Source organism: Chlorocebus sabaeus, chromosome 11 (assembly GCF_047675955.1).
Source record: "Chlorocebus sabaeus isolate Y175 chromosome 11, mChlSab1.0.hap1, whole genome shotgun sequence".
Lineage (NCBI taxonomy): Eukaryota > Metazoa > Chordata > Mammalia > Primates > Cercopithecidae > Chlorocebus > Chlorocebus sabaeus.
In genome coordinates this window covers 5,787,786-5,799,669 of record NC_132914.1, presented here as the reverse complement: position 1 = coordinate 5,799,669, position 11,884 = coordinate 5,787,786, and the positions used below count along the sequence as shown (strand labels likewise).

General features: G+C 49.0%; 1 long non-coding RNA gene across 1 annotated transcript; it reads right to left on the bottom strand.

The window, feature by feature from the left end:
* Positions 1–1,246: 1,246 nt before the first annotated feature.
* LOC140712831 (uncharacterized) lies at positions 1,247–4,759 on the bottom strand. The gene is made up of 4 exons (XR_012094641.1): positions 4,456–4,759; positions 3,163–3,202; positions 2,548–2,699; positions 1,247–2,151 (listed from the first exon to the last, which is right to left on the bottom strand). It is a non-coding gene; the product is annotated as an uncharacterized lncRNA (long non-coding RNA).
* Positions 4,760–11,884: the final 7,125 nt, after the last annotated feature.

The window sequence follows — 11,884 nt, the reverse complement described above, 5'->3', positions numbered from 1 at the left end:
TGGCTGGGATTGGCTGGAACTCATTCACACGTCTGGGGCTCAGTTGGCTCAGTTGGCTGTTGTTAATCTAGAATAGCATTGGCTGGGCTGGCTGGCACTGCTCCACGTGTCTCATCCTCCCACAGCTTGCCTTGGTGTTCCTTCGCGGCAGCCACAGGGGTGCAGGAAAGGGAGAAGGGTTGGGCAAGGCATCTTGAGACGTGGGCTGCACACCTACACCTTGATACTTTTAGTGCATTCTTTTGGCTAAAGCAGTCATAAAGTCAATCCAGATTTCAGGAGTTAGGGGCTAGGCTCCAGCTCTTGCTGAGAGGAGTGTGAACTCCAAAGGCAAAGGACTAGCACGCAGGAGTGGAGAACTGGGCCATTTGCGTAGTCTGTTTACTCTGGGAACAACCCCGTGTTTCCACTCTTGATATCTAAGGTCCTCATGACGCATTGTTGTGGCATATTCCAGGGGAAGGATGAAAAGGGGACAAGCAGACAAGGGCCTGGGTACTAAGAAGGAGGTCCCCTTCTTCCTGCCCTTCCCAGGAATGCTTGGCCACAAGCTGTCCCATTGGAGGGGAAGGCAGTTCCTTTGTGGGTGTCACTGGGGAGGGTGGGCATCAGAAGCTCACAGCCGTTTAGAGCTGACAGGGACCTGGACAACAGCCAGCACCATCTCCTCCTCCCTTTACAGAAAACTGAGCCCCAGAGAAGGGAAGTCACTTGCTCAAGGCCACGTAGCTACTGTTGGCTCCAGGAGAATCAAGAGGGATAAGAAATGTTTTTTGTTTTTTTTTTTGACTTTTAAAATGTAAAATGACAACCCTTTCCAAAGGCAAAGGAGCGAGTCAAACCATTACGTTTTAGGAAAACATTTTAAAAACAAGAGAGGGATCTCAGGAGCAGACAGATTAGGGATATGATTTACAAAGGTATCAAAAACCGAGGTCCGGGATGTTGGGAGGCCATTCCAGTGCCTCCAAGCTGCCTGGCAGCAACCATAATGGGCTTTGGTGTCAAGGCGCTTGTCTATGGGCAGGTTGTCCTTGAGGGAAGAAAAATTGGGATTCTTTGTCTTTGCTGGTCTAGATCCTGCTCCTCAATCTCCCTTCTGCTCCATCATGCTATGTTTTCTCCATCTCTTCCTTAAAGAAAATGCACAAGCCAGGTCGTAAACATCATTCATTTATTCCAACTAATAAAATATAAGTATTGAATGCACATTCTCTGTTGGGCGCTCTTCTCTGTGCAGGTAACAGTGCAGCAGCCAAAAGGACAGACACAGACTCTGCTCTCAAGGGACTTTGCAATTGCATGAGCAGAGCTCATCCATCAGCGAGCACAAAAATATCAGGCGAAGAGGACCGCCAGGAAGGGGTTACAGCAGGACAGTGGCGGAGTACTCTGGTAACCACACGCTGGGTGGTCAGAGAAGGCATCCTTGGAGAGGCGACCCTTCAAGTTGCAAGTGGAAAGACAGGGAGGCGATGGCCAGGTGTAATCTGAGGAGGTGCCTTCTAGGCAGACGCAGCAGCCAGCACAAGCGCCTCCCTGAGCCAACCCGGGAGGGGTCCTGTCTGCAGCACAGCCTTGCTTGTCACCTCTAACACATAGCAGGTTTTGCTCTCCAAACAAAGAGTTTTTTAAAAAATGCTTCTTCCTATTTGAAAACAGACTGTCAGAGTTGGCTCAGAACCCATTTGCTGGGCTGACCGGGGAATAAACATGCAGGCCCTTTCGTCTCGATGGCCTTAAGTGGAGCCAGCGCCCTGGTGTGTGGGGCAAGAAAGATTTGAACCCTGGAACCGCATCCAATTTCCCCCAAACCCCAGTAACAAGATCTCATAGACCTGACAAGCGGGCCCTGTCCCCACTTCCCTCTGGCCGCCCCTCATTCTCCTGCCCGCACCGTCCCTGCCCCCTGGAATTCATGGACAGAACAGCTGCACTGGGGGCTCAGTTTTCAATGAAACAATAAAATACTCCTGCGTGTCCCTAAGAGTATGGCATTTATGACTGGGGTGGGCTGGCTTCCCTTCGCAGACGCCCCCTCCCCAATTCCCAGGCTCACCAGCCCAGACGCCCACATGTCCCGCAGCCGTCCTTAAGCCTCTGGGAACTGCAGCATGGGTGCCTCAGGAGGTCTTTGCCCAGAACACAGTCCTGGAGGAAAAACAAAAGCACATCCAGTGCGCCGAGCACCTTTGCCAAGGGCATGCAAGTGCACATCTGTGTCGAGGGCCATGCAGCACAGCAGCCTCCCAGAACCCACCCCCCATCCCCCCATGCACACAGCTGCCTGGGTGAACTGTCTGCTCTCTTGTTCCAGGGCAGGAACATCCTCACTGGCTCAGGGAGGAAAGCGAGCGGGTGTGGCCCACATCCCCATCAGCACTGCACCCCCCACCCCTGCTCTCGGGCTCTTCTCTAACACCCCACGAGGTCCTCGACTTCCTAAGTTTCTCTTTTGCACAGCGTGTACATTTGGGCACTAAGCCTGATACCCCTGGACTGCTTTCCAGGGGCCAGATAGGAACTGCCATGCCTAGGGGGCCAAACCTTGCAAGCTTCCACGTGGGGGCGCAGTGTGCCAGTCAACGGTTCCGCGTCACGTCACCAGGCACCCGGCATCTCCAGCACAGAGTTTGTGCAGTTATTTTGCACATTTCATTTAATTTTGTCCTTACAGTTTTATAAAGATGAGTGGAAAGCTGGAGTAGAAAGCACAGATCTCATGAACTTAATATAAATGAGACAAAGATAGGAGTCCTTAGGCACACCCAAGGAAGACCAAAGAAGCCACAGTCAGATGCTTACCAGAATTAGGCTGATTGTGTTCAAATGCATGCCAGGCACGTTCACGCCTTAGGGCCCTGTACCCAGAATGCCCTTTCCTTGATTTCCACACGGCTCACTCCTTCACCTCCTTTCCAAGTCATCGCTCACATCTTAGTGTATCAGTGAGGCTTTCCCTGATCCTCCTGTTCTAAATTGCAACCTGCACTCCACCCTCCACCTGCGTTCTGGATCTTCTCTCTTTGGCTCTGCTTTTTTCTCCCTTTTTTTCCTCCCTATAGCACTTATCACCATCTAACATCTATGATGTGAACTTTTCATTATCCATCTCCTTCTATTATTAGATTGCACGCTCCACGAGGGACATATTCTGAATACCTGGAATGGTGTCCGGTACTGGGAGGTGCTCAGCAAATACCTGTTGAGTGAACACATGTTGAATTGTAGCAGAAGTAAATGAATGAATATGTTCAAAATATGGTTAGTATATTGCAAAAATTATGCATCGAATGTGGGTATAATTACGATTTTACAATCTTTTTTTAGATCTCTGGGAAAACACACCCCTATGCCATATAAATCTCTGGTTGTGCTTTTGAACATTTGCTTTTGGCTCACAGTTCGAGAAACACACTAGCCATGGTTAGTGGGGAACAGCTTTTGGACAAGCTGAACCCAGGGTTAGAGGAGACACAGGGCACGGGCAGAGTTCAAGGCAGGGCAGTGAAATCTGGAGAGGCTTCTCAGAAGAAGCAGTGTGACCTGTCCTTCTTGTGATTGACATTTGGCACGCCCAAGGGCAGATTTTACCAGATTTAACAGGGAAAGCCTAGGAATTGCGGCCAGGGTCTGTCTAGAACTCTCTAGGTGTTTGCTAGCTGACCTTTGAGGCAGGTAAAGCCGCCTCATACACTGCCACGAGGGAGCTGGAGCCAGAGGAAACCCTCTCTGATGGCAAACAGGAGACAAGACGTCTGACTGTTTCCCAGGCCAGAGGAGCAGAGGGTGCAGCTCCCAGTGAGGCCTGGAGAAGAAAGGAGTGGGGGAGTTCCTGGCGTAAGGACAGGGCCCTTGCCCCCTCGAAGTTTCCTCCAGTTCCGTGCATCAAACCCTTAATAAACACGTTCACTTTCCTGTAGTGAACAGTTATGAAGTGCTAGACCCTGTACAAGCACCTGAGCTGCAACGACTCAATTCCCACAACTCCCACGTGCTGCCCATCACTTTTCCTCTGTTTTACTGATGAAGACTGGGAAGAACGGAGGGGTGAGTTTGTCCCGGGACTAGGGTAGGAGGGAGTCAGTGTCAGACCCCAGCTGTTTGGTTCTGGTGCCCACACTCGTAACCACTGTCAAGACCATGAAGGCCCCAGGCCATGCTGGGGGGCCCAGTGGGATTCTTCTCACCACCTCTAAGGATTCCATCAGCCTGCATTCCATCCCAGAATGCAGAGGTTCTGTGGGGAGTGGATAACAGAAAATAAACCCTTTAGGGCCAAAGTGGTAAAAAGACAAACAAAAACGCCTTACACGCAAAATCAGAGAAAATCTTGTTTTGGTGAACCAGAAGGCTGGTTGCCCACAGACAACTTCATCTTGGGTTGAGGAAGTTGTTTCTCTCCTTCTCTACATACAAACCTAGAAAATGTGCATAATTTCACCTTATTCTCACCTCATTCTCAGAACTTTGCTGCGGCCTGGAACCATGGGTCTGAAGAGTGGGTGTCGCTGGTGGGGATGAGTGTGTACGGCTGGAAGTATCTGTTGGTTCAGTTCTTCTGAGCCCCACCTCCAACCTTGACCAGGGTTGACTTGCCACAAAGCTAATGGAGCTTCAGCTTCAGGTTTCTTCGCTTGCCCCTGCCCTTCCAAAGACTGCAAGGCATCCTAGCAAGGTATTTATGTGGTTTGTTATATGATTTAAACAGTTCTGTGGAAGTAAGGTTAAAATTATTCTCATATGAAGAAATAAATTGTAACAAAAAATCTTAGATCATACTAAAAGTATTAATTCATTAAGAGGAAGACATACATTTCCAATCGTTATGATACATTTCCAATGGAAGTAATAAGTAGGCTCCTGGATTGTAATATAACCCAATTAAAGGAAAGGAATGAATTATACTCTCACGTTGGAAAAAAGATTTTCCTTTTTTTGCTGACTCAACGTAAAATCAGAACATTGACCAGGGTAGCATAACTATGGGGCAGACATTGGTGACCGACTGGTTAATGAGTGTTAGCAATTCAAAGAGCATTTAAGATTAATCACTGCATTAACAGATAATGAAAATGTCCTGACATTTATCAGCCCATCTATGAAAGAAACTTGATAGACATTTTCCCAAATTTGGTACCAATTCTGAAAATGTACATGATGTTACTGCTGATAAGTTGTGAACTTCAGACTTTTCCATATAGGAAAAAAATCTGATCAACCATGTTACAAGAGAAGTTAAATTATCTTTCTCTTCTCTGTATGGAAAAGAATATTATAAAACTTTTGTCACATATGAAGATTATTCAGCCAAAAATGTGGGAAGTAAAGTGTGATAGAGGTATGCCAGGTAGTTAATGCAGCTATGAATATAACGTTATTCCTCCATATTTCCAGATTTTTCAGTGGCATCTATCAGCTTTTGAGGTTTATAATTGGTTGTGATTTATTTTATCTCTAGGTATTTGTACTGGTTTGCTGGGGCTGCCTTAACAAAGCCCTACGGACTTGGAGCTTAAACAACAAGAATTTATTGTCTCACAGTTCTGCAGGCTGAAGTCTGAGATCAAGGTGTTGGCAGAGCTAGTTTCTAAGGGATCTGAGGGAAGGCTCTGTTCTAGGCTTCTCGCCTTGGCTTGCAGACGGCTGTCTTCTCCTTGTGTCACCACATGTTCGCCTGTCTGTGTTTGTCTCTATCCTAACCTTCTTTTTCTTATAAAGACACAAATCCTATTGGATTAGGGCCCACTCTTACAATCTCGTTCTAATGACTTCTTTAAAGACCCTACCTCCAAATGCAGTCACATTCTGAGTGGTGGGGGGAGGGCTCCAACATACTCATTTTGCGGAGAGGGCTCCAACATTCTCATTTGGGAGAAACACAGTTTCAGCCCATCAGGATACCCAATCTAGTATTTTTTTAAAAAGAGGAGTCCACAGTTTTTGTTTGCTTGTTTCAAGCACCAGAAAATTTAGACCTAGATACATGGGCATCTCTTTCGTTCTTAAAATCACCTATTCTGAAGTTTATAATCTCTTGTCTATAAGACAAGAAATCTTTCCAATTCAACACACATTATTGAGGGCCTACTGTGTGCCAGGCATTACTGACCCAGGGACTTCACAAGGAAAGCCAGGGATGGTGAGTGCAGGCGGGGAAGCCCCCGCGAAGGGGCGGGGCCACTTCATGGGTGTGGGACCTGGGCGGTCCCGCTGGGTGCTGTGTGTAGAAGAACCCTGAGTTTGTGGTTTAATGTTTGCTGCCACCATGTTGAAAGTCTCCATCATTTATGAATGACCCCGCCTGTATTTGCATTTTGGGCCCTGCAAATTATATAGCTGGTCCTGAGGAGGGGAATTGATTCAACTTACGGTTACAGCTCAAGTTAGCCAGAGAAGCCTTTTCCTTCAGAGAAAGGGAGGGCCACCAGGAAGAGGAACAGTATGTAGCGAGACACGCGGGCAAGAGTCAGGGAGCACGGCTCACGTGTCATCTAGCGCTCTCTCCCTCTGCTGAGGGAAAGGAAACACGCTCTTCATGGAGAGTGTAGAACACTGAAGCTGCAGTGCGTGGATTTGAATGCCAGCTCTCCTGTTTCCCAGCTGTGCCTTCAGGCAGGTTGTTGACTCTCCCTGGAGTCCAGCATCCTCATCTGTCAAGGGAGGAAAGTCATACATTCAAGACCCGTGTTTTGATAGGTGTGCATCACTTTTGAGTCACAGTAAGGAGAAGCAGTTGTGTGGGTTAAAGATGGTGGTCAGGAAAGGATCCCTGGAGGCGTGAGGATGGGGAACAGCCCACCGGTGGCTTGGAAGTGGGGATGTGCAGGTCAGGTTTGAGAAATACGGAGGAAGGCAGTGGGGCCGTTCTCAGTATCAGTGAGGGAGAAACAGCCAGAAAAGAGGCTGGGGCTACTTTGTCAATGACCCCAAATGCCCAGCCAGGAAGCCTGGACTGTGTGTAGACAGCGGGGAACTCCTGAAAGCTTATGGGGTGGGACCTGATGAAAGTGGTCTTTGATGAAAATCCCTGTGTGGGAATGTTCTCGTTCAGCTCCTTTAGAAAGCCAGGTCTGGAGAGACGAAAGCCAGCTATGCTGGGGGGCCTCCTGAAGGATGGGTGAGATCCCACTTCCGGTGCCACCAGGCATGCAACACAAAGGCACACAGCGGGCAGCAAGGAACCCTGTGCTCCTAAGGCCAGCGGCACTGTTCTGTCTTCCCAGCCACTTCAGGAATTGCAGTGTGGTTGCCAATTATGGTTGCTGGCCTGGAACAGGGCCTGTGGGGCTTGGAGGCTGAGAAAGGCCGCAAGACCCACCCCGAGGATGCTGACTTCATGGGGGTTGACAGTCACACTGACACGAAGCAGGGCTTGTGTCAAAAGTTCAGGAGGAAGCGTGACAGGATAAGAGGGAGAGGAAGCAATGTGGACAGCTCAATTATCCTGGGACCAAGATCCAGCATCTGGATTTCCAGCTGCAAGAGACCAGAAAGGGCAGGGACGGAGCTGGTCCTTCCACCAGGGCAAGGGGGTGAGGGAACGTGCAGGGTGGTTCTGAGCGATGAGTCCCACCCAGATGAGGGGGAGGAGTGATGAAGCTGCCCCACCTTCCCCAAACCTGCCTTTCAACACAGCAGCATGCCTGTCCAGGTCGTTCCCTTCCATCTGACTTTGAGCATGTCCATTCTCCAGAGGAGACGTCACAGAGGAGCCTGAGGTCTGCACTGGAGCTGCCACATCTTCTCCCTTGTCTTCAGGCAGACCTGGGTTGGTGTGGCCACAAACAAGCAGCAAGTGTAGATAACACAGCACACCAGAGGGTAGAGAGAGAAGCTCACAGCCCTTCTTGACAGATGAGCCACTGGGACCTATGGTGACCTGTCTATGAAAGGCCACTCCCCCGTGTCACTCCTGCGTGGCCCAGGGTTCCTCTCTTTTGCAGGACTAAGTCCAAGCTCTCTAGCACGGCACATAGGCCTCTGTGTGCTGACACTTGCTCTCTTCACTCTTTAAGTTCCCACAATATAAACATATTTGTCAGCTCCCTTGTACTTTGCAGTATCTGGACTATCCTTCTCTTGTTTCCTTACAGGTATCATCAGCTCCAGGGAGACTTCCCATCCCCTGCCCCACTTAGGTGAGGCAAAGAACCCTTTATCTGTGCCCTAATAGCAGGCCTTCATGAAAGGAATGAAAACTTCAATCACATTGTATTATAATTGTTTGTGTCTCTCTCTCCAGGAGACTGGGCTGCCATCTGTATGCCCAAAGGGAAGGGTGGGAAGGTCTGACACACAGCTGGTGCCCAGGAAGAAGGAAATGGATGTGGCCCAGAGATGCTTGACTCCCATGAGGTCATGCAGTGAGACCGGGGTTCCAGAATTCACATCCATGGCACTTGCTGGACACCAGGCTCCTGCTTGTCTACATGACATTTCTCCCAGCTCTTGCTATCCTGCAGCGGCTGATGGGGTCTGTGAGCAGTCAGCAAATTAAAGAGTCCAGTGGCAATCAGCTCACCCAGTCTTCACCAGGGGCTGGCACAGACTGGGCCCATGTGAAGCTGAACTGAAAGGATGAGGGCAGGGGGCAGTGCCTTGCTCAGGGGTAAGGGCAGGCCTGAGCCCTGCTGAGGCCACCGTCTGCCAGAGCCCCAGAAGGACGCAAGGTTGATGTTGCAAAGGGACCCCATAGAAATCAACAGTCCTCTGCTTTGCAACCTCCTTTCCCATCCAGGTGGTGCCATGCTTTTGGAGCAGGGGGTATTTTTGCAAGCATTTAAGAAAAGTTCCAGATTTAGCCTGGACTTGAAAGTCAAAAGCACTAGAACTGACTCGGGCTACCCTGTAACGAATTTCAGCAAGAAACCAAGGAAGTTCCCTGGAAGTGGAGGTGGCACGAGCGGCAAGGTGTTGCGTGTGTCCGCACAGTGGGGCCGGTGGGCCATAGCATTTCTTCCTCTGGGGGCTGCGGGCACAGGCTCCGTCTCTCAGGGGGAGAAAGCCAATGTTATTGATCACTTCCCAGATGCCAAGCATTGTACCAATGGCCTTACGTGCTTGTCCTCCATCCTGACAACCTCCGTGTGCGGTAGGCAGGCCAGATGTCAGGCTGGAAGGTGGGCCAGTTAGCAATCATGGCTGTCCCAAACCCTTAAGTGATCTCCTACTATCTGGCTGCCCTGGCCCTTCCCCTGGAGACCTCAGGAATTCCTTATGATCCAGCTCTCACTGAAGGCCCAAAGGAGGCACCCCAGGACGTGCTACAGCCTACCATGCTCTACTGGTGTCCAGGTCACTTGCTCCGGCTATAGACAATGTAACTGTCACCCCTGGAGGTAGGTATTATTATCCCCATTTCATAGTGAACTTGAGAAGGAACGAAACCAGGGAACTTGTGCCAGGTCACATGATTATCAGTGGTGGGATCAGGGTTCAAACCCAGGTCTGCCTAACTTTGGCCACTGCATCACAAACATCACAATATGCTTCCTCCATGGATTAACAATATGTGAATGTAACCTCCTCCAGAGGTTGAGGGTCTGATAGCCATGAATTAAACCTTCCATGTGCACAAATCCAGGTTTCTGAGAAGTCCCTGGGAATGTAGAGGCACGTGCTGGCAGAGCAGATGCCGGGGGAGGTCTGCAGGGCACTTACAGAAGCTCTTCTGCTGGCCCAGGGGAGGTGTCTAAACACCTCCCGTCACTCATTCCTGCAGTTTCATGTAGAGGGTGTCTCTTATGGCCGTGTGGCATAACGGAGGGAGTTCTGGACTGTAGGACAGAAGCTCTGCTTCTCATTCCAGCTCTGCCCCACATATAAGCTGTGTGGCCTTGGCTGGGTTACCTAACCTCTCTGAAGTCAAGCTGGCTTAGTAGGTTGGGTTTGGAGGTGGTTCTAGTTTCTTTTTGGGGGGATTCTTGGAGCCCCTTCTGTACAATCTGTATTTGATTGTACAGATTCTGTACTTGACTCCCCTTCTGTACAATCGCAAAGCTCTCATCCTTGCCACTCAGTTTTAAGGTCGCCGGGGTGAGCTCCCAGGATATATTTTGTCAAATTAGAAATGTTTTTATATCCTCTTTTAAAGCAGAAAAACTGCTGGAGGGTTGTAGAGTACAAATAACTCAATTATAGTCCCAAGAAAAGTCCCAAGAGTAGTTCTCTTGATGCAGGCCTGAGATGACAAGAAAGTTCCCTTGGGGTGCCAGAGGCAGAAACCCAGCCCTGGGTTGGGCAAAGCTCCCCACCTCTCCTTGTTGGGGAGCTGCCAGCAAGAGCCAGAGGTACTGGAATTCAGAGGGAGTGGCCCTGCCCATCACCTGCTCCCCACCCCACCCCCTGTCCCCAGGCCTTTCAGCATCTGGAGGGGAACCAGAGGGCCCACCCCTGACAGCAGGACAGAGTGACTGCATCTCGTTCCTCTGGAGTGAAACAGGTTTGACAGGGTGAAAAGCCCCTGGAGAGACAGAAGCAATACTCTGCGTAATGCCCGCCTCTGTTATGGGGAGAATGTGGTGTAACGTCTAAGGTCTCCGATAAAACGTGTTACCTAGTGCTGAAGACCAGAGAAGTAATTTGCGGATTGGGCTATGTGTGCACTATTGCTGAAACTTGGCTTTTGAGTTTTGGCTGAAGATCCTCTGCTTTAATTACAGCTATTAATTGCTCAGAGTTTATGAAAATGTGTTTGACTTCCCTTAGGCATACTGAAATTTCATGCCTCAAATTTCACAGGAGCAAGCATTTTAACCATGAAAATATACAACATGCAACACCAGCCCTGCCCTCCCCCAGCCCCGCTTACTCATTCTCTGCCCTTTTACCATATTGTATTTCTTCTAGGCAGTTACCACCACCTAAATCATTTTATCTACACGTTTGCTTGTTTCTTTCTTCTTCTTTTTTTTTTTTTCCTGTCATACCCTCTACAAGGTAAGCTCCCTTAAGGCATAAGCCTCGTCTGCCCATGTTTGTCATCGTACTAATCAATACCTGAGAAGAGGGCTGGTGCATAGTAGGTTTCGATACAAATTAGTTGAACGAATGCATGGCTGAGTGGATGAATGACAGCTCAATCAAGACTTGATGTTCTTAATTTAAGAAGTATAAGCATAGCCCTGGTTCATGACCTTGTATTTTGTTTTCCATAACTCCACTTAAAAGTTTTCTTTCAGTTTGAATCCTTTCCCCAGCATTTTGCCAATGGACTAATGGAGCCGCCAATCTTTGGACTAGAACAGATGTTATGATTCTATACTACTGAGCCTCTTGCCTGCCCTGACTCTCCGTGGATGTCTAAATAAGTAAACAGCAACCAACCTCCCTCCTCGCTAATCCATTCTCCCTGGGGCTTGACCCAAGTCCTTCTTCCTGTGGTAATCCCCGTTTATCAAGGGGATTCATTCACTCATTTGTACAACAAACATTATTGAGTGCCTACTGATGGCATAGGCATTGTGCTCAGCATTTGGGATAAAGTTCTGACCCATTTATCAAGGGGAGTCATTCACTCATTTGTACAACAAACATTATTGAGTGCCTACTGATGGCATAGGCATTGTGCTCAGCATTTGGGATAAAGTTCTGACGAAAATCAGCATGACTTAGTGACTCATGTAGATGACAGCCAAATGGGGCAACCGAGCAAACAAGAATGATACAAATAATCCCACAGCTGTAATTTCAGTTGTGTTATGTGATAGGATCATATAAATTGTGAGGAAGGGTCGACCATAAGTAACTCAGGAGGAGGCCTCAGGAAAGATCCCCTGAGGAAAAGGAAGGCTGAGCAGGTGGGAATCAGACAAACAGAGCCTAGCAGGAAAGAAGAGCATTGAAGGCAGAGGCAACCCCTGCCCGAAAGCTCTGTAGCAGA